The following is a 23,814-nucleotide window of genomic DNA, read 5'->3' as shown; positions in this document are numbered from 1 at the left end:
TAAGAGTTAAACTGAATTAAACCTAGAAGTTAGTAAAATTCAGACAAGCAAAGGGAAGGAGTGAGGGTATCATCACCGAGAAGAAAAGGAAAAGGTACAGATACCTGAATAAACATGGTGTACAACAGTCGTGTCAAACTCAAGTAGAAATGGATTGCTATGGTTAGGGGGTATTTATTTAAGTTTTTTAAACTGAAAATCTCCACATGTTCATCTCTTTGATTTTCAGAAAATGTTGTCCTATAAACCTCCAGATTTATATTCAGAGTAGCTCTCTTTTATCATACTGTCAATATTTAACATCAATTGGTTCCTCATAGATAATGCTGATTTGGGGAAAAAATGCCCTTCCAAATAGTGTTTATATTACCTTGTATTACCACCTCTGGAGCATTATAAAATAAAAGTTAGATTGAGTGCCATTGTACTATTGACTAAGAAGGTAAACCATGATGAGTAATATTCCCTTCCTAGAAATATTAATCATTTATAAAAATAAGCCTTTATTGCCACTGTGAAAATCAGTGTCCTTAGACTCTCTCTATAATGCTGGTGATTAGTATTAATATTATTAAATTAAAATGTAACTACCACACACACTCTTTCAATGAAAGTCAAACTGTTACTTTCTTTTGATTTTTATGGGAAGTACAGAAATCAGGGCTTCTGCATTCAAGACACCAAGTAGCTTTTAAAATAACATTCTCATAAACCTAGGAAACTTTAATAAGGAAAAAGAATTGCATTAATAAAAAACAAAGCACAAAGGATGAAGAATAAAAAGGAAAATCAGAACATAACAGTGTACGTATACACACAAATTTTCTGTTTTTATAAAGTTCTTTCCTCACAATCCTATAAATTAGGTAGCAAGTGTCATCATCCCCATCTATTTAAAAATAGGTCATCTGTGGGTCTAGGTCTCAAACCTATATTGCTTTTTCTCCTACATCATGCTGTTTCCCTACATTTAAGAAAAAGAAATATAAAGGAATTTTAACAAATAGTAGCAGGCACACACAATAGTTTAAATCTTTCTAGCCAGCTCTTAATTATTCACTGCAGTGGAAGGGAACATAGACCTTGATAAAACAGCTAGGTATTTCCTAACTAAGCCCTTAGCATAGGAAATGGCTCCAAGACCACACAAAATTGAACATTAAATTCTAAGTTCTGAGTTCAGGTACTGACTTTGATGACTACCTGTGTAAACTTGGGCAGATCATTTAGTAATGATCTCTATTGTCTCTTCCAGAATGGCCAGAAGATAGGGGCAAAAGAGCTAGCAGCTGGGCAAAATGCCCCACTCCTCATTGCACAAGCCAATATATTTCCCTTCTGACATTGTCATTTAGTCCCAACCCAGGACATCCAAAGAGGTTTCTAACTGGAACTCAGGAGACTTCCTCCTAGAAAGTGGCAGGTCTTCTGGATGCCAAAACATTCTTTTACTCCCCAGTATGTGGCAGCCTAGCCCACTTGCACCAGCATGGTATCTGCCTAGCTGATTGTAATCACCTAATCAAGTTCTTGTTTACAGATAAAATAGGGAGCAAGTCTCTACTGTGCCAATTTCTACATCTAGATAAAAGAAGGGAGGACCCAACCCATTTCATGGCCTGGAGGAGAGATAGTTTTGTAGTTTTATAAATCAAACTCTTCCTAGGAGCTAAAGGAGGAATCACCTTCTCATCACGGAAACCTTCCTTGATTGCCTCCCAGCTAGAAATAACCTTTTCTTTCCTGAATGGCTCATTCTGTTTCATTTTTCTATGTTTCATTATACATAATGTATTAAATTCTAACTTGTTTTCTCATCATTTGTTAAGCTCTGTGAAGGCAAGTATACTTGACTTACATAGTCTGGAATTTAGAGAAAACATATCTTCTAGTTTGTGTCAAAATTATATTTCAGATAAAACTACATCAACCTAAGTATTCTAAAGTATTGTTTTAGATTTCACATATTTTTGTTCTCTTCTGAAAGTGACCACCGTTTCACTTGAGTCCTGCTTGCATAATCAAAGCTGAAACTGATAATTTATAATATATTTCCTTATTTTTTCTATAGTAGTAATAACAGCCAGCATTTATATGCTGCTTTAAGGTTCATAGAGTACTTATAAATATTATCTCATTTTATCCTCACAAGAACTCTGAGAGATAGATGCTATTATTATTACCATTTTACAGATAAGAAAACTGATATTAAAGAGATATTAAATGACCTCCCCAACTGTTACATAACTGGTTAATGTTTACAGCAGCATTTAAATTCAGGTCTTTCTGACTCCAAATGCAGTAGATTCTCAGTTTACCATCTAGTGGCCAATAGAGATAATTAAATTAAATTCCATTCTTCCTCTAACATCCCCCTTTTTGCCCCTCTTCCCACTCCACCCACCTCTACTCTTCCCTCTTCCTTTTCTCTCCCTCTCTCATCTTCCTCTTTCTCCCTGACACAGTCTCTTTCTGTTTCTTTGTGTCTGTTTTTCTGCTGCCTTTCTCTTATCTCTTGTTTTCTGTTTCTATCTGTCTCTATTACAATTTTGTCCTTGGTATCCTTCTAAGACTTTCAGTCTTCATTGGAATATACAACTCAGTTTATTACAAAATAAGTGACTACATGCCACATAGAACAGAATTCCTGGGCATTAAAAGCACAAACACTTGAAAAAATAGTAATTTTTAAAGTCTATCATGTCCAAGGTATTTGACTACTTCCAATTTCAGATCTGATCCTCTTTCTCCATTAATAGGACCAAAAAGAGACTGAAGGAAATATTTACATTTTGTTCATTTTATTCAATCCTACCCTAACCATTATTATATATTCACTTCCATCATAGGCACCTCTCTATGAGAGTAGCATGCTTCCCTCATTGTCTAATTCCCATCCCTTCAAGCCTTATGAAATGTTCAGTTATATGTTTCTTATAGCCTCTTGTCAGCAAAGGGGATGATGAGATTTATAGTTTTTCCAACTGGAAATTGGAACTGAAAACTCATGGGAAATGGGGGAGCTCAAACCAGCTTCTAGCTTCTGCCTCCTGTGATCCTTTAGTTCCTACTTCCAGCTGAGAAAAACTTCACTACCCATCCATTCCCTTGCCAATAAGAAGCTACTTTCCCATTCTTCATTGAAATACAAATATACCTACTATTTATTTTTACTCTCCCTATTTCCAGATGTTCATATGACAAACAGAAAATAAGGAATAGAGAATTTTTATTGAAAAATTAACTTTAGAGTGCCTCACATATTTTTCCTATACTTATTTGCTAAATTACACTTTACTTGTCTAGAGAAAAGTTTCTCAGGTTCACCTTTATACTTCTAATGTATAATTTTAAAAGATTACATTATTCATAATGTAAAGGAAAGAGCTAGATGAATTTCCTGGCAATCCAAAAGGTTGTCTCAGAAAGTTATAACTAGAAGAATTTTACTGAAATTTACCAACTTGGCACTTATTTACTAATGTAGAAACATACAAATTCTACTAAAAACGTGTTCTTTATTGTTTCATGTTAACTAATATGTGTATGTATTGGAAATTTTCTTCTGTCTTTTTCAAGAGGTTTAGCAGTTTCTTAGAATTTGAGTTTTATCTATGACTAAAAAGAATTCACTTTTTTACTGTTTGGAAGGGTGGAATTGTTTTCATTAATTTCATATTCATTTAACAATAATTAAACATCTGTGTATGTTGCACTATGACTTTAGGGAAAATAAAAGATAAGTAAGACAAAGGTCTCAATTTTAAAGAGTTTAATAGTTTAATAAAGAACTGTGAGACGGGTGCATAGAAGAGCATTCTTCAAAGAGGAGCACAAGTACCTTAGAGAAGTTTGAAATATTATAAGGTCAGATTCTTAAGTGGAGTAATTATTGAGGACACCATTTTACCAGATCACAAAGAAGAACAGAGTACCAACAGAATATTTCAAGCAAAGGTGAGGAGATGGGGAAAGGTTCAGCTGTTTGTAGAGTATGACAAGCAATCTGGTTTGACTAGAAAATAGCATACAGGAGGCATAGTGAGAAATAAGGCTAAAATGGTAGATTAGAAACATTGTAGAAGGCCTAAGGTGTTTGGATTTTATTTTAATAATTCTTAGTAGTTTTCTTTTGGTACTTTGTTTTATATAATGGATACATTCCTAGAAGATTATCTGTAAATCATCTTTCAACTCTTTTCATAAATCTTGGCTATTTAAAGTTATTCTTTAATAAGGTAGGATATTTTCATATACAAAAATTATAATCACCCCCTAAATTGTTTTATAAATATGGAATTTCGTATAAATGATTTTCTTCCAAAGACTATATAGCAAAAGGCATAAACTTCTAGAATTTAAGAGAGAGAGGAAATATCATGTTTTATAGAAAGAAAGATCTAGTGGTGAGATTTTAGTCTAACCTCTTTATTTTATAGATGAGGAGAATGAGGAATAAAACACAATCATACAATTAATTTTAGTCAGATTTCCAGACTTCTTAGCCAGTGTTTGTTTTACAAAATATTCAGTACTATATTACAATTTGACAAGCTGAAGTCCATCTTGAATAGAATAACCAAACTGAGGATAGGCTGGATGCTGGGAACTGAAGGTAATGGGAACATTGACCTTGAAAAAGAGATTACTTCGGGAAGAAACAATAGTTGCCTTCAAGCATTTAAAGGGTTGTACCCCCACAGGGTAGAACTAGGAAAAATGCTTAGAAGGTGGCATTCTACTAGGGGGAACTGTTTCCTCCTAAAAAAGTGTAAGCTTCTTGAAGGCAAAGCCTATTCATTTTTTAATTTGTGTCTCCAGCATCTCTTGCAAAGATTTGAATATAGTAGACACAATATAATCTTAGGGCAGGTAGGTTGCCCAGTGGATAGAGTACTAGATCAATAGTCAGGAAGACCTGAATTCAAATCTAGCCCCAGACACTTCCTAGACCTTGGGCAAGTCACTTAACTCTGTCTCAGTTTCCTCATTTGTAATATGGGCTGGACAAGGAAATGGAAAATAGCTCCAGTATTTTTGCCAAGAAAAACCCAAATGGAGTCACAAAGAGTTGTATGTGACTGAACAACAATAGCAGCAATATAGTCTGATATAATTAATGAGTTTTGCAAGAAGTTTGATGGTAAATAGAAAATGGTAGCTGATTGGGAAGAGATTGAGGGGAGGTTTTGCTAACATTGAGAAGACTTGAAAGCAGGCACAAGCTAGTAAATGTTTAACAACTGTCTCTCCCCAGGGGTGGATATAAAATATGTATATAAAAATATATAGGGCAGCTGGGTAGCTCAGTGGAGTGAGAGTCAGGCCTAGAGACAGGAGGTCCTAGGTTCAAACCTGGCCTCAGCCACTTCCCAGCTGTGTGACCCTGGGCAGGTCACTTGACCCCCATTGCCCACCCTTACCAATCTTCCACCTATGAGACAATACACCAAAGTACAAGGGTTTAAAATATATATATATATATATATTTATATATATATGATATACTTTTATGTTTAATCTAAATTATTACCATTTTCTCCATCACTTTCTTTAAGTCTAGGCAGCCTATAAAATGATAATTCAAGCCCTGATTTGAAGCCTTTGCCAGTTTCCAATGTGTAAATAAATGCTCACAATGAACATTTAACATTTTACTCTCTGAAGCTGGTTATAGCTAGCTCCAGCATAGACCTGCTTGTATTCGTAGATAAATGGGAATGAGCTAGTAAAGAGGGAGAGAGTGAACATACTTTTGAGAGTAAGGGGATAGAAAGTTAGGAGTCCTAAATGAGGTAGGAGAGGATGCTGTTGCAGATATGAATTAAAGAATTAGCCTTAGAAAGGAGTAGGCAAATTCTTTTCCTGAGACTGGAGTAGAGGAGGGAAGAAAAGAATGGTTGATACTAAAAAATGCTGAAGGAGGCAAGATAGCCTTAGTTTTCTCAGTAGAGCAGGAGATTGGGTCATCTGCTCTATACATTGGGAGTAAGAGTACAGGGGTCCTTAAAGAAAGAAGAGAGAATATGAAACAAGAATGGCAAGAATGGGATAAGAAGAATTACCAAGTAAGGACTCAGCTGAAAATATGTACCTGACTTTATAGTGGCTGAAATCAGCACAATTTCATGTCTCTTCTGTAGCAAAGCTTTGCAATCCAGGTATTCATTAGATAGAGGGGTTTACTCTAGGTTAAATATTATCAAGTTAGGAATAACAAAACATCTAAGGGATGCAGGATTCTGAATCATTAAGATGACAGAACATGGTGTCAAAGAAATTCAATTCAATAAGCTTTGATTAAACACCTATGTGCCAGACACTCTGCTAGGCACTACAGATGGAAAGAAAAAATAAAGTAGAACTTATATGTTCCTAAATGTAGGGAAACATTCACATATAAGTAATACACAGTGTGTCCCAAAAGTCCTAATACAGCTTAAACTTTAGTAGCTTGTATATTAAATACATAGAAAGATTTTTAGTAAATACAAAAGTATTGACTATATAGTAAACACTTACTATATAGCAAATACACAAATACAAAATAAATACAAAATTTCATAAGGAAAGAAATAACCAATGGAAACAGAAAAAGCTTCAATAGAAAGTCAGATTGGCCAAAATAAATCCTTTCCATGACAGAAGTTAATATGAAGTTAACATGAATTGTGAATTCATATTAAATTAATCCCTGTCATGAAAAGAAGATAGAAGATAGTTTGCTGTCATATAGTGAAGGACTTTAAATGATGTACAGAGGAATTTGTATTTCATCCTAAAAGCAACAGGGAGCCACTGAAAGCTTCTTAAGCAGGGGAAAAATATAGTGAAACATGTCCTTTTTAGGAATGTCAGTGTTGTTGCTCTGTGGAGAATGGATCGGTGAGGGAGGAGACTGGAGCCCAATTGTGAGACTCTTGCCTTTAGAAGAAAAGTAATAAGGGCCTGAACTAGATGGTAGCTGTGTGGGTTAGGATCTTTCCTCAGCGTGTGAAGAATTAACCCAGCCATAGGGGCAGATGAGAACAATTTGCTCCAGCCATCATGAAGGCAGCCGCTGCTGGTGATGTGAAGCACTCAAGAGTCTGGTCAGACTTTGCATCCTACTGCATCCTGGGCCATTGCCAGTTGCCCTGACTTTTGTCTTGCCGTTGGAATTGGGTGACTGAAAGAGAGGGTGAGACTGATGACTTTGTGCAATTCTGCCTCATTTAAATCCAGTTCACAAATGCATCAGAAGATTATCCCGTGATATTATTGGACCTTTTCAAAATTAGGAATAAACAACAGCAGCTTTGTGAATGGAGATTCAAGGGGATAGTTACTAGTGATATTTTGGAGGTAGAATAAACAAGATTTGGTAGCCAATTATATATGTGAGTAGAACTAAGAGTCAAGACTGAACAATGATTCCAAGTGGCCAACCAGAGTGGTTCTCTGGACTGAAATAGTGAAGTTAGTAAAAGGAGCAGTAGAGGAGAAGATCATGAGTCCTGTTTTTGGTATGGTAAGTTTCAGGTATCTATGGGACATCCAGGTAGAGTTCTCCAGAAATCAGGTAGAGATCTAGGATTGGAGTTCATGAGAGAGATGAGAATTAAATATGTTAGTTGAGGAGTCATTTTTATAATTGAATCAATGAGAACTGATAAAGATCACTGAGTAAGTCCAAAGAGAGAAGAAAGACCAGGAGAAATTCCAGGAGGGAATGCCTTTGCATAAGAAAAGGGATGATCCAAGAAAGCTGACTGAGGAATTACTTTCAGAATAGAACAGTGTCATGAAAACCCAGATAGAAGATCATTTGTATGACAAGGGGATGGTTGACAGTATCAGATGCTACAAAGAAAAAAGGCAGGATGATAGAGTGTATAGAGATCTAGCCTCCAGGTCAGGAAGATATGAGTTGGAGTTCAGCCTCTGATATATACTGGCCTGTGTGACACTGGACACATTATATAAACTCTCAGTAACCTGGGACACTCTCATAGGGATTCTTAATCTAGGGTCCATGAACTTAAAAAAAAATTTTTTTGCTAACTTATTTCAATATAATTGATTCCATGGGTAATCCTATGTATTTTATTTTATGCATTTAAAAACTTTATTCTGGGAATCAGTCCATAGGCTTTACCAGACTACCTGAAGAGTCTGTGACATAAAAAGGCAAGGAAATCCTTGATCTAATACAACTCTTAAGTTATAGAGGAGGTGCCAATCTCCATAGGCAAAAGCAATTTCCTCCTCACCAGATGTTCTACAATGACAATAACAAGTGTAGTCCAAAAACAAAGCAAAGCAACAACCAAAAAAACTTGCAGAGAAAAAAAAAGGATGAGGACTGTTTGAATTTAGTAATTACTGTCATAGGAGAGGGGCACTTAAGTGGCACAGTGCTTTGTGTGCTAGATCTGGAGTTGGGAACACCTGAGTTCAGATATAGCCTCAGACACAGATTAACTGTATGACCCTGGGCAAGTCACTTATCCCTGTTTGCCTCAGTTCTTCATCTGTAAAATGAATCAGAGAAGGAAATGGAAAATCATTTCAGTATCTTTGCCAAGAAAACCCGGATGGGGTAATGAAGAGTCAAATTCCACTGAAATGCCTGAACAACAGTCATAGAAGAGTTCTAGTTTGGTTGTTGGTAGAGTTTCCTCACTAAGAGTTCCTTTGGTTGATGGAATCACAGATATTTGACATACATACATATGGCATTACAGGCAGTATTTAGTTAAATACTTTGAGGGAATAAAAGTATTATCATCTCCCTCACACAAATGGGAAAGATATATTCAACAATGTACTTGCTTGCTTTCTAGACTAGTGACCACTTGAGTGATGTCACTTAAAATACAGATATCCCATATTTTGGACATTATGCTTTCACTACAGTCTAGTCACTTTGGTTTTAAAATAGAAAGTGGGAATGGAAAAAGAGAAATCACTCTATCACTTAAACATAGATGATTTTACACACAAGCTCTCATTTTATGCTGAAGCAAAAACTCAACTTCCAATCAGTCTTTACTATTGAGAATGGAAATTTTGCTATAAAAATCACCTCTTAAATTCACTCTAATTTCCTCATTCCAACTATGTATTCAGCTGGTCATCTCTTTTTAAATCAGCTTTTATATTCCTTAGCACAGTCTTGAGATCAAAGGCATGTCAAATATGTCTTTTGCCTACCTGCTGCTTAGCATTGAGTAATTTAAAACTTATGAAATAGTTTTGTTTTTAAAAAGCCAGTTAGCTGCACCATTATTAATAGCAATTAGAAACAGCCTAAATATCCAACAATAAATGACTGAAGAAATTATGACATAAATTTCCTTGAAATATAGATATACTGTCTACCAAATTTTCATGATTTACCAATCTAGTAGCCCTCTGAAAAACTGAGGTTGGTCTGGCATGACCTGCTGTGGGTGAAACCATGCTTTATCTCTCAAAATATACAAATTATCCCTTTAATGACACATTCTATAATTTTTGCCAGGAATCAAAATTCCACTCCAGTTTGTAGATTTTCCTCTCTCTATCCCATTTCTGCCCACTTGTGTGCTCTTGCAATTTATCTCTAACCATTCTCTTTTCCTCTTCTAATTCATCTCACATACCACTAGTGACTGAAAGAGAGAGCGATCCTCCTGAGGCTCAGCTTGGACCACATTCATCTCTAGATTCCATTGTCTCCTCTGTGTCTTCAGAATACATTAATAAGACATTCAAGGCTATCTTTTCACTTTTTCTTCTCTTCTTTATACACTCTGTGGCCCAAACCAATTCATCATGTGAATAATTTCCCTTGTCACCCCTTCAACACACACCACATTTTGCTCTCTTCATGCCTACTCATAGCTCTCCTTATACAAAATGTCTTTCCTCTCTCATTTTTGCCTCTCAACATCTTGCATATGCTTCAAAGCCCATCTCCCTTATCACCTGTCAGTAAAGTTTTGTTGATTCCCCCAATCCCTCAGTAATGCCATACTCCTCTGAATTTTTAAAACTCTTTGTTCTCTTATGACATTACATTCTGTAACATGTTTGGTTATTTCATTATTCTCCCCCTCCTACTAGATAATAAGCATTTTGAGATTAGGACTAACATCCGTATAATTCTGTATTCCTCATATCTGAGAACATTGTTTTACACCCAGTGTTTGTTGGATAAATGAACGGGATCACATATAGTAGTAACATAAATATGTAGCTGAAAATGATTAGAAGCCCAAGAAAATAGCCTCTCAATCATGGAAGAATTTTCTTTCATCTTTTTCTTTTTAATATTTTATTTCCAAATTATGCATAATAACAATTTTAACATAAGTTTTTTCAAAATTATGAGATCCAAATTGTCTCCCTTCCTCTCTTCCCTCCCTTAGATAATAAACAATTTGATCTGGATTATATATATGTTATATATATATGTATATATATATATGATCATGTAAATCATATTTCCATATTGGTCATGTTGTGAGGAGAATAGTCATATAAAACTCAAACTCCAAAATAAAAACACACACAAATAAAGTAAAGTGAAAAATCATATGCTTTGATCTGCATTCAGACTCCATCACTTTCTTCTCTGGGAGTGGATAGCCTTCTTTGTCATAAGTTCTTCATGATTATCTTGGTTCATTGTATTATTGAGAACACCTGAGTCTTTCACAGTTGATTATCATATAATGTTGCTGTTATTATGTACAGTGTTCTCTTGGTTCTGAGTATTTTATTCTGCATCAATTCATATAAGTTTTAATTGAAGAATTTTCAAGGGAACATCAGAATTTTGGTACTTGTATAATTGCTTTTATTACCCAAATATCATACCCACTTCATACCCACAGTTGTTTTGTTATTCTCTATATTTTTTTACTTAATAAGCAATTTTTACTTGAATAAGATGATTTCTGCTATGGGGAGGTTATCTGAGGAAAAGTAATTTTTTTTTCCTTTAGTAGTGTTTACCCCCCACCCCCATTACATGTAAAAAGAATTTTGGCATTCATTTTCTAAGATTTTTAGTTCCAAATTCTCTCCCTCTTTCCTTTCCTTCCCACCTCCCTAAAACAGTAAGCAATTTGGTATCAGTTATATATATGCTGTCATATAAAACATATTTCTGTATTCAATATGTTGTGGAAGAAGACATATTTAAAAAATGAAAAAAGGTGGGGGAATGGTATTCTTTGATCTGCATTCAGACTATCTATTCTTTCTCTGGAGGTAGATAGTATTTTTCATTATAAGTCTTTGGAGATTGTCTTGGATCAGTGTATTGCTGAGAATGACTAAGTCATTCACAGTTGTTCATTGTACAGTATTATTGTTACTGTGTTTATTGTTCTCCTGGTTCTGTTCACTTCACTCGGAATCAGTTCATGTAAGTCCAAGAAAAGGTATATCTCTCAAATATCAAGGCAGAGAAAAGGTACATTAAAATAGTACCTAAATTTTATTTATACTATAACCTTGGCAACTGTTGACTATCTTATAGGGCAGCTAGGTGGCACAGTGTTCAAAGATCTGGGCATGGAATCAGGCAACCCTGAGTTAAAATCCACCACAGATACTTTACTAGCTTTATGACTCTGGGCAAGTCACTTAATCTCTGTTGGCTTGAGTTCCCTTAACAGTAAAATGGAGATAATAATAGCACCTACCTTATAGGGTTGTTGCGAGGGTCAGATGAGAAACCTGTAAAGCACTTAGTATAGAGCCTGGCTTAGAGTTAGAAAGACTATTCTTTGTGAGTTCAAATCTGGCCTCACACATTTACTACCTAGGCAAGTCACTTGATCCTGTTTGCCTCAGTTTCCTCATCTGTCAAATGAGCTGGAAAGGGAAATGGCAAACCACTCTAGTATCTCTGCCCAGAAAACCCCAAATAGGGTCATGGAGAGTAAGACATAACTGAAAAATGACTGAACAACTGATGAATAATAAGTGTTTAAGAAATGCTTGTTCCCTTACCCTCTGATTACAGCTTGCTTATATTTCCTGATTCAACAAAAAATCCAATACCATTTCTTACTTTAGGTTCCTTGTCATTTTAATTGAGATGCTTAAAGAAATACTTTAAATCCCAGAAGTCACTTAGGCACATTTCTTTCATATCGCATCTCAATAATGTAAACATATTACATTACACCAGAGAAGTGGTGATTTGGATCTTGGAGCAATCCAAGAATTTCTATTGGTTTTATACATGCATTAGAAACAAACTAAAAAAAAAAAAAAAAAAAGCAAAAGGTAAATTGACCTCAGATGCCATCATCCAGTTGGATTTCTTTGATATAATCTTTAGGCTCTATTTTTCAGTTGTATCTTATAGCTAAATCTGGCCCTTTAATCCCATGATGCAAATAATTAACAGGGGAAACAGAATGTAGAATGTATCCCTATGTTTGTCCTTTCATCACATACTGTGGCCCTAAAAGCTGTTTTTGTCTTTATATATACACACACCTATACATGTGTTTGCATGTGTAAATATTTATATACATATGTGTATATATGTTTACTTTTCAATGTATTCTACAAGCAAGAAACAAACTGGGGAGCAGATCTTGTCACTATAGAAATAATTCACTAATTTAAAGACTAAACAATATGATTGTTTTTCTGGTTTCAAGATATACTGAAAATTAAGCAAGATTGGAAAAGTGAATTGTTTCATTTTAGAAGTCCATTCATCCCTTTGGCAATGTGTCATGGCAGCAGAAAGACGTAAATATGATTCATATCTGGCACTGTGAGTGTCTCACCCACTTCCCCCAGACCCGGATACTCTGCTTTTCCTGTAACCAGCAAGTGAGGGGAGGGGCAATGCCAAGCATTATTCAGCACACACTTCAGGCATATGTAAAATAGACAAAGTTGTGTTCTTCTGACAACTGCATTCCCTTCCTTAGAGTTTCCCCTTCTCCTTATCAAAAGAGCTACTATTTGTATAATATTTAGCACAGCGCTAGTTCTCTTCCCTCTCCACCTTCCCCCTTAAACTCTGAGTTTCACATTTTTCCTAACTCATCAAAATTTACCCAATACTCTTAGGGCAGGGGATCTTAAACATTTTTGTGTTGTAGAGCATTTTGGCAGTCTGAATCCAATGGACCCGTTTCTCAGAACTATCTTTTTAAATGCATGAACTAAAATAAAGTGAAAATAAAACAAATAGAAGTGAAAATAAAGATGTAATTTTTTTTCCAGTCCAAGTTTACAAAATCCCTGAAATCTATCTAGGATTCCATAGACCCAGGTTAAGCAAACTCCTGCCTTACAGTTTCAGCACATGAAGGGCTAAATAAATAAACATATTACTATGTTAAGTTAAAGTAGCTAAAGGTCATTATAATTTAAAGCATTACCTTTTTCTCAGGTTACGTTTTTGCCTTATAAGCATGATAGGTGCTTGTAAGTGAGGAGGATAGATAGATTCAATTAATTTTTGAGTGTGTTCTATTCAGTCACTGTTAACCAAATTGGTAACATCAAGTAAAAGTATTCCTCCATCTTTAAACAGTTACAGTTTAGAGTCAGTTCTTGTAAACTTCTGACATTTTCAAACAAAAATACTGTGTTCATTATTTAGAACAAAGTCATTGTTGAATCCAGTTTTCTCTCCATCTTTATAGAGGGACTTTGGGGAGCTAGAGGGAGCTAGGGAGCACAGTGGAAAGAGTGCTAGACCTGGAGTTAGAAAATCTCATCTTCATGAGTTCAAATCTGGCCCCAGACACTAGCTGTGTGACCCTGGGCAAGGCACTTACCTCATTTTACCTCCATTTCCTTATCTATAAAATGAGCTGAAGAAGGAAATGTCAAAACCACTCCAGTATCTTTGCCAAGAAAACTCCAAATAGAGACACAAGGAGTCTGAAAAATAACTGAGAAACAACTAAACAATCAGTTTTTAAAACAATATTGTTAAAGAAGGCCAAAACAAAACAAAACAAAACAAAACACTAGGCTTTAAGTTGGAAGGGGGAAAGTGACTTAAAATTGAGTACTCCTGAAAAGTTGCACATAATATCAAATTTTGCAAATGAAAATCCTATCTTAAGAAACTGCACTAAGATTTTTTTTAAGGACAGCCTGTAATTCCATTCTGAAAATCTTAAACTTTTCATTTATTGGAGGAAGCAGGGAATGAATTGAATGCTTTACCTGGAATCAGGAAGTCCTGCCTCAGACACTGGCCAGTTGTATGACCCTTAAGCTCATTCTGCCTCAGTTTCCTCATCTATAAAATGGGAATCATAATAGCACCTATTTAGGATTGTTATGAGGATAAAATGAGATAACAGGAAAAAAAAGAAAAGATATATATATAGATATATATATATTTAAAGAACTATAACTATATATTGGGGTATATTTCCAACCATACCTCTTATTATTCCCTCTCACTTTGAGATTTCATTTAATTACTGACATCCTCTTTCTTCTCATTCTCTTCTCTTAGTACTAATCCCATTAGTTTTTATTTGGGGCAGCTTAATGATAGTATTTTTCCCAACCTTTCTGTTGTTTCATTGCTTACATCTGAATGAACAATAAGAAATTATAATACAAAGAATTTAGGAAATGTCCAAGCAAATGATATAAAAAAAAAACCTGCATACTCAAGTATTTACTCAATGGAAAATGTACAAAGTTAATTTTATCCTTTCATTTTCTATCTCAAAAGATAGTATTGTCTACAGGGTATAAAAATAACTGACTTTCCTCTTCTTGGAGGGAGGTCTTCTCAGACTTCTAAGCCCTCTCAGAAGTCTAATTTTTTTAAAAAACTGGATAAAGAGATTGTGTATGTCTGTTCAGTTTAAATTATGTATAAGATCTGAATCCACATGGAGCCGTTGAATCAGTCAAGTTTTTTTATGTTGATTAAAGGACAGAATTAAACATTTCCACAGTGGCTGATCACCCCCTTCTTTCAAATTTAAGTAGCCTATTTATTCAAAAGACATTTGTTCAATGTGTACAGTATTTAAGACATCGTGGTAGGAACTGAGGGGAAGGAGTGATTAGAAGGAAGCATTTTTCTGAAGCTTATTACCCTTTCAGATTTATCTTGAGAGAGTTTTGCTTAGAATTTGTATCTTCCCCAGCTTAACACCTGTTCTACACTCTTCCGTGGATCTTTGATCTCATGAAATGAGTATATCCTCCACTGATGGATCATCATGACCCCTCCATGCCTGCCCATTCTGGTGACTCCCATCAATGTCCTCTCTGAAATCTTCACACAGTGGTGTACATAGTAAGAAAGGATGGTATAGGATTGATGGAATAGAATAGAAATCAGCATTTATTTAGCACCTGCTATGTGCCAAGTGCTTTACAATTATCTGATTTGATCTTCACAACAACCTTGGGAATTAGGTACTAGTATGATCCTCATTTTACCAGTTGAGGAAACTGAAGTGGGCAAAAATTAAGTGACTTTGTCTAGAGTACCACAGCTGACAAGAGTCTGATATAGGGTTTAAGTTCCAGTCTTCCTGACTTCAGATCTAGCACACTGTGCCACCTTATTGCCAATAGTAGGCATTAATTTGATTTTTAATTTTTTATTCTTTTTTATTTTAATTTTAATATTCTAAATTAAAAGCCTGGGAATATGTACATCTCATAGCAATGCTGATTTCCTGACATACCAGTGATGAGAAGAGAGGAAAAAACACATACTTGGTGTCAGAATTAGGACCAGATAAGCATATGTAATGATAAAAATCCTCCAATCTGATGACTCTGAAATACTTCTTTAAAGTGTGTCTTCAGGGAATGTTAGGGAAGAAATGTTCCCGGATCAGTGTAGGGAAGTTTTGTCTTGTGATCCAAATTTAGACAGGTTCAAACAGATCAGACCCAGTGGTTGAGTTGACATGTATTTTGCATTTGTGCTCTGTGGTTTCTTTCTCCATTCTCCCCTCACTCCTCAAAAATTTGGTTGAGCAATTTAAAATTTTTGTTTTTTAAATTAACATGAGAAATGTTAACTGAGGTTTGCCACATATGCCAGGAAGCTAAATAGAGACCAAAGAGTCTGAGAGATCTTTGTTGGTTTCAGCCCATGCAAATATTCAAGCACACCAAACAGAGCATGAATGCTATATCTGTTCAACTGTCATTTAATAAAAGGGACACTGTCTTCTGCAAAGTCCCTTTGGGAATTCACAATGTGAAGCATAAAGTTCCTAGTCTTTGATGGCATTGCAACCTCATTGTCAGCAGCAAAAATGAGAAATTCTGAAGCATCCCTGTACTAAAAGCATAAAATCTAATTTTTATTCATCTTCATGAATATATATGTAAATATATGCATTTTTAAATTCTTACTTTCTATCTAAGAATGAATACTATGCATTATTTCCAAGGCAGAAGAGTGATAATTAGGCAATTAAAATTAAATGACTTGTCTAGGGTCTCACAGCTAGGAAGTATCTAAAGCCAGATTTGAAACTAGGACTGCCTGGTTCTAGAGCTAACTTTCTATCCACTGAGCCATCTTTGGATCCCCATGGATATATTAAAAATCACTCTACCACACAGGTCAGTCCGAGTGATGGTCGTGACCTTCGTGTGGTGGTCTGGTGGACAGATTGCTGCATATTGAGTCAGGAAGGCTTAAGTTTGAATCTTGCCTTAGGTTTTTACTAGCTCTGTGACCCTGGACAAGTTACTTAGACCATAAAAATGTTACCTATTATTATCGTCATTATTATTTAACTTCTCATCTATAAAATGGGGGTAGTAATAGCATCTATTTCGGAGAGTTGTTATTAGAATTGTTTCTTAATCTATAAAATTAGAGTAGTAATAGTATCTGTTTCACAAGGTTATTATTAGAATTGAATAAGCTAAAAAAAAGTATGTTAAATACTTTGCAGAACTAAAAAGTGCTATAGAAATGTTAGCCATTGCTATTTGTTTTCTTTAAGCTATATTTTTTATTTTATTTCCTTTTAATTTGAAGCTTATAAAATGGGGACCTAATATGAAATTGAACACGGTGATTTTTGTTCGTTTTTGTGTTCACACCCACATACAAATAGCAGTGTTGTATAGATTACTAGATTTGGTGGGTGAGTACATGAATACAGATCCTAGCTATTTGTAACTTTTGTGACCTTAGGTAATTCACTTCAGCTCTAGATCTGTCTCATCATCTCTAAAAGGGAGTGTAACTCTGTGATCTATAAGATCCCTTCCCCAAATATTAGGATTTATAATCTGTTGTAGAAGCAGAGCCTCTCTTCTTTATCCTCCAAGCTTGTATTGCAATAATGAATTCTGTAGTTAGGAACTTACAAGAAGGAGTCAAGTTGAGACTAGCCCAATAGCTATTGCCTTGAAGAACAAATACTTTCTATATAAGAAGAAAAGCAAAGGCACGAGGACCTTGGTTGCATCTTTAACAAATAGAGCAGAGAGACCTAGGGGAAAGCAGGTACGTCACCAGACTCCTTCTGAGGCTGAGAGAGAGAAGACAATTTCATGCAGTCTGAAAATGGACTTTCTTGAGATATTTTTCTTCTAATGGCTTCTTTTCCTTAGTTTAAGTATATGGAATATTTAAAAATCTTTTTTTCTGGTGGTAAATACTACATTTGACTCAATAGTCATTTAGGAGAATTGGCATTTAAACTCACTTTATTTTGTTTACATGCTATTTTAATTAAATTGCATAATATGTGCTATATTTTTCAGTCACTTCATTCACTTCAGTCTTCCTGGCCCAGTTTGGGGTTTTCTTCCCTTCCTTCCTTCCTTCCTTCCTTCCTTCCTTCCTTCCTTCCTTCCTTCCTTCCTTCCTTCCTTCCTTCCTTCCTTTATTCCTTCCTTCCTTCCTTCCTTCCTTCCTTCCTTTCTTCCTTTCTTCCTTTCTTTCTCAAATTTCCATGTAAGTTTTCCAAAGTTATGATCCATACTGTCTCCTCTCTTCTTCCCTCCCCCGTCCCAGAACTGACAAGCAATTCAGTCTGGGATATATATGTATTATCATGCAAAACATATTTCTATATTATTCATTTTTGTAAGTGAATAATCTTATAAAACCAAAACCCATTTGGGTTTTTTGGCAGAGATACTGAGGTAGTTGGCCATTTCCTTCTGCAGTTCATTTTACAGATGAGGAAACTGAGGCAAATATCATTAAATGACTTGCCCAGAGTCATACAACTAGTCTGAAGCTGGATTTGAGCTGAGGTCTTCCTGACTCAGGTCTGGCACTCATACTATTTTTAAGTTGCATAATATACACCATAGGTAGCCTAAATACTATATCTGCCCAATCCATACCCTAAATCTTAATTTCTCACTTATATTTTTATTGTAGTATCCATAGACCCATTGCATAATAGGTAACTATCAACACAATCCCTCTGCCTTTTCCCTCCTCCCCACAAAAAGACAATACCAGGTTGAAGCACTCTGGGGATCAGCACCCACTCAGAACTGTCAGTCACAATCTCATCCTATAGTATGTTTACTTCTACCAGCTACCCAATGTGCCCAGTAGAGCCCCATTTCAGAACTCTGCCTGCTGATAAAGACCCCCACAGAGTGGGAAGTGCTAAGACCCCGAAGCAGACCTTTACTTCCAAGATCCTTTGCAAATAAAGCTGGGAGCAGAACAAAAGGAAGATATAAGAGAGGCAGGTTCCAAATTCTGCATCCTGGCTTAGTACCAAGCCTATCTTCCATTATTGTTGCTGATTTCATTACCTTTTTTTTCTGCTAACTCTCCATGTCCTACGAGAGAGAGAGAGAGAGAGAGAGAGAGAGAGAGAGAGAGAGAGAGAGAGAGAGAGTGTGTCAGAGTCAGTCCTGTTCTCCTTTTCTCAAAACTTTTATAGTGAATTTAAGTGTTTTTTTGTCCTTGAACAACAGGTCCCAGAACTTAGTTCAAGCCTGCATTTAAGCAAATTTGCTACCCATTACTTATCTATCATTCTCTAGGGGTAACCGAGAACAATATTTAGAGTATTTTGCAGACAGGCATGATTATTTCCACTATATATGGGAAAGTAGCATCAGGCTGTCCTTACCAATTTGGATAGCAATGGATTTGCGCTCCAGAAAATCCACTGGAAACTTTGACTACTTTAAAGAAGCATGGGTGGGGGGAGGGGTAATAGGAGGTGGAATTACTTTTTTGTCATAGAACTCCTCTTGTTAATTGCTGGGGTACTAGCTTGTGAGTCAGCAGAACAAGCTTCTCCTTGCTGTGACTGCAGACCTCAAAGAGATGGTCTTTGGCAGATTCCCCAAGCCCACAGTGTGCATGATATCACTCTTCCCTCCTCCCAACATCAGACTCTTGGCTCATTTTAAGCATGTACTCTACTGACTAACTAGAACAGAGTTTGAACATGTTAAAATGTGAGGTAGGAAATCTCTGGGCTATATACATTTGTATATGTATAGGTATGTGTATTTATTTGTTTGGGCAGCTAGGTGGCACAGTAGATAGTGTTGGACCTGGAGTCAGGAAGACTTGAGTTCAAATCCAGCTGTGTGACCTTGGACAAGTCACAGTTTCCTCATCTGTAAAATGAGATGGCAGAGGAAAGGCAGACCACTGCCATATCTGCCAAGAAAATCCCAAATGGGCTCATGAAATCAGACCCAACTGAACAAAAATGTGTTTGTGTATTTGTTACGTGTAAGTATGTGTATATATAGAGGAATATATTCTCCCTTCTATAAAAAGATGACCAAAAAATATGCCACTATGAGGATTTTTTATATCTTAGAATACCATAGAAGTACAAACTAGTTGACCAGATTTCTGGTGTCCTCTGTTAGATTTCAAGCAGAAGAAGGGGGAAAATAAATCTGAAGATCATCTTCCCAGGAAATGAAGTTTGGTACTAAAGACCTTAAAACACTAATATCTTCAGGTAGAATTTTTGCAGGTTTATATTATCATGAAAGAGACATTGACTTTGGAGTTTTGAGGATCTAGATTCAAAATTCTAGATCTGCTGCCTATTGTGAGACCTTAAGCAAGTTATTTTATTTCTGTGGACCTCACATTTCTCATCTGTAAAACAAGAGTTGGTCTAAATGGCATTTGAGGTCCTTCCCAGCTCTAAATCTCTGATCTTGTTATTACTTGAACCTGAGATCTGATCATCTTGGACAGTGAAGCCTGGAGATTCATGGATAACTGCACTCTATAGATAAGTCCACAGCTTAACTTTAACCAAGAGTTGGTGCTTCCTCTCACAGCCCAAAATTTTTACCAGCCAAGTAGCAAAGACAATGGATTTGAATTTCCTTTCATGACTATATGCTGATAAAGCATGGGTATGTCCAGATTATGGGTGGCAGAGGAAACACAAAGCCTAGATAATTGGGGACATGCCTGTCTCAACCCAAGCCTCTTAGGTTTAGTGGCGAACACTGCAGCATTCTTGTAAACCCAATGGTGTGATGAACATTCTTTGGCACCGTTGTCCAAAAGACAGGTATATTTTCCATATTGCTTGGGTAAAATATTCAAACTGATATTCTCCTATAGAATTGATTAGGAAGGCAACTAACTACACCTATGTAAAATCTGAACTCAAATCTCATTGCAAACAAGCATTTATTAAATGTCTACCCTGTGCTAAACAATTTTCAGATATCTCATTTGATCCTCACAACAACCCAGGGAGAAAGGCATTATTATTCCCATTTTAGAATTGAGGGATATGAGGCAGACAGAAGTTAAGTGACTTGCCCAGGTTCACACAGCTAGTATGTATGAGGCTGAATTTGAGATCAGCTGCCTAGTGTAAAAGTGGAAGAAGAAATACTGAGTTTTGACAAGTGTGACAAGCCAACCTAGCTGGAATGTAGAGTTAATGAAGAAGAGTAATGTTGTTCAGTCTTTTCAGTCATGTCTGACTCTTCATGACCCAATTAGAGGTTTCCTTGACAGAGATACTGGAGTGCTTTGCAATTTCCTTTTCCAGTTCATTTGACAGATGAAGAAACTGAGGCAAAGAGGGTTGAGTGCCTTGTCCAGGATCACATAACTAGGAAGTGTCCAAGGCTGAATTAGAGCCCTACTCTGTCATCTAGTTATTTAATAAAAATAGGCTAGATCCCTTTTTTTTATTTTTTATAAAATCTTTACCTTTTGTATTAAAAATCAATGCCAAGTATCAATGCTAAGGCAGAAGATCAGTAAGGGTTAATAAATGGGTATTGTCATTTGCCCAGCATCACACAGCTCCAAAGCTTCTGAGGTCAGATTTGAACCCTGGACCTTCTATCTTCAAGCCTGACTCTCTGTCCACTGAACCACGTAGCTGCCTTTTAAGGGTCAACTTTATTATCCTTAAAGCAGTCAGAAACTACTGAGGATTCTTATGGAGAAAACATAGCATGGCATGGCCTCTAACGTCCCATCTAACTCCAAGGTTCTGTGGTTCAGTGATCCTAATGTAAGTTTTGGTTCACACTATAGCCACCTCCACAACAGGGATCTCATATAGGTGAATTTTTATTTTTAGAGAAACCATTGGAATATGTAGAGGAATGGAACAGAGAAAGATACTGGAACACAGCAGCATGAAGGAAGTCACTGAGTTTACCCTCCTTACCAAGCTCTAAGCTTGTGTAGAGCTTTTAAATAACTTGTTCTATATTTAGTGCCACTTGCTAATCACAGTCTATGTTGCTTTTAGATTTTTCAGTCATCTCCTGCCACTGGCACTCATCATTTCTGACATGGGTGAGGCAAGAGCAAGGGCAACTTGTCCCACTAGAACAGGCTGAACCTCTCCTGCTGCCCTTGACCTGATCCAACTTCCACAGTAGTCATCTTTATGCCTTCCTTATCCATATTACAAATATAAGTCATGCCCAGAGCTGCCTAGAGTATGGAGCCACCCCTTTAAGGCAATGGAGGGACCTCTATTCTTCCATGTAGAAGATTGTTTAACATAGGAATGTTTCCCATGGAAGAGAAGGAATGCCACATGCTCAGTCCCAGCATACCATACTTTTCCCTTCCAGTCACAGCAGTGCTACCTCTGGGTCCTCGTGACCTCATTTCATAAATGGAAAGTTACAGGAAGGGAGATTACAACACGTTGCCAGTGCCAAGAATGTGTCATAGACCTAGGTCTGAGAGTGAAGTTCATTGCTGTATCATTAGTATTTGAGCTATAAAGGCAAATAAAAGCTATTGTGAAATGTAGTAGTAATAAGACTGGGTGGAACTGTACTCACTGTAATCAGTTAGCAGAAAGTTTTAATTTAAAGGAGTAGTTGATAAAAAAAAAATCAGAACATTAAAGTGATCTTTAAAAACAAAACAAAACAAAACTTAATTCATGGCTTCTAAGCCCAAATGAGGTAAGACTCCCTTTTCTAATTGGACAAAATTAGCTTTTATGTCCTTGAAATCACAAAAAGAGCTGCTATAAATATTTTAAATTATATTGTTTCTTTTCCTTTTTCCTTGGTCACCTTAGGAAATGAACCTAATTCTTTCTTAAACACAAAAAGAATTTTACTAATGCAGCTAAGTATAAACCCAAATGTTTGATTTTAATTCACTTTGATAAGATAGAATTTCTGTCTGTTGTTTGACATGAGGAGATTCCTTTCTTTCCTGTGCTCTTAAAATCAAAGAAAGTTTTTCTTTTTTCTTTTTTTTTTCTTTTTTTTGGTCTTTGTTTTTTGGTTTCTGTTGACATACTCGTTCCCTTTTTGTCTTCAGATTAGCAGAATTTTCTTTGGAAAGTTATTTGTTTCATCAAACAAGGTATGTGGGTTTGGGAAAGTTTTGCATATCTCATTAGGTTGATAAGAGATTTCAGTTTGTATCATTACTTCTTTTCTTCCTGTTCTGACCTTTTAAAATTATCCATTATGTGCCGGATGATTTGTCTTGCCTAGCTACCATTTCCACACGTAATAATGAAGTGGTGGTTTATCTTGAATTTGTGGATAGTTGTACCTGTATGAACCAAATTCTCATATTGCCACTAAAACCAGGCTAAGTGCTACAAACATAATGGTTAAGTTTTATTGTTGGTACAAAATAATCACCATCAAATCTAGGAATCATTTCCCGTCATTTCTCTTATTGGCCCTTTCTGTGTGCCAATAATACTTAATGAGGAGTTGTAAAGTGATCTTGCTGTAAGGAGATCTCAAAGAAATAGAAGACAGGTTCCTTGCTTTTGGCAGGGAGGAGTTGGAGAAGTGAAAAGGGAGGGATTCTTAATCTTTTTTGAGAACTATGGTTTCTCATAATAGCTTGTTTCGTTGTTGTTCAGTTGGGTCCAACTCTCCGTGACCCTTGTTGGGATTTTCTGTGGCAAAGATACTGGAGTGGTTTGCCATTTCCTTCTCTAGTTCATTTTACAGATGAGGAACTGAGGCCAATGACTTGACCAGGGTCACAGGGCCAATGACTTGACCAGGGTCACACAGTTAGTGATTGTCAGAGGCCATATGTTTTAACTCAGATCTTCCTAACTCCAGGCTCAGCTCTCTATCCACCATATAACTTAGCTGCCCAAGATAGAAAATGTGTTATTTTCTACCTTCATAATTTAAAAAATTTCAATTGGGATAGTTAGGTATAATGGCTAGAGCACTGGCCCTGGACTCAGAAAGACTAATTTTCCCGAATTGAAATCAATCTTCAGACACTTACTAGCTGTGTAACTCTGAGCAAGTCACTTAACTCGATTTGTCTAAATTTCCTCATCTCTCAAATGAGCCAGAAAGAAAATGACACACCACTCCAATATCTTTGCCAAGAAAACTCCAATTAGG

General features: G+C 36.1%; 1 protein-coding gene across 1 annotated transcript in view; it reads left to right on the top strand.

Annotated features, from left to right (window-relative positions):
* PRKCH (protein kinase C eta) overlaps positions 1 to 23,814 on the top strand; it is a 308,783-nt gene that overhangs the window by 210,872 nt on the left and 74,097 nt on the right. The gene's annotated exons all lie outside the window — the stretch shown is intronic.

Source organism: Gracilinanus agilis, chromosome 2 (genome assembly GCF_016433145.1).
Source record: "Gracilinanus agilis isolate LMUSP501 chromosome 2, AgileGrace, whole genome shotgun sequence".
Classification (NCBI taxonomy): Eukaryota; Metazoa; Chordata; class Mammalia; order Didelphimorphia; family Didelphidae; genus Gracilinanus; species Gracilinanus agilis.
The sequence above is the reverse complement of the archived record's forward strand: the minus strand, read 5'-3'. Positions and strand labels throughout refer to the sequence as shown.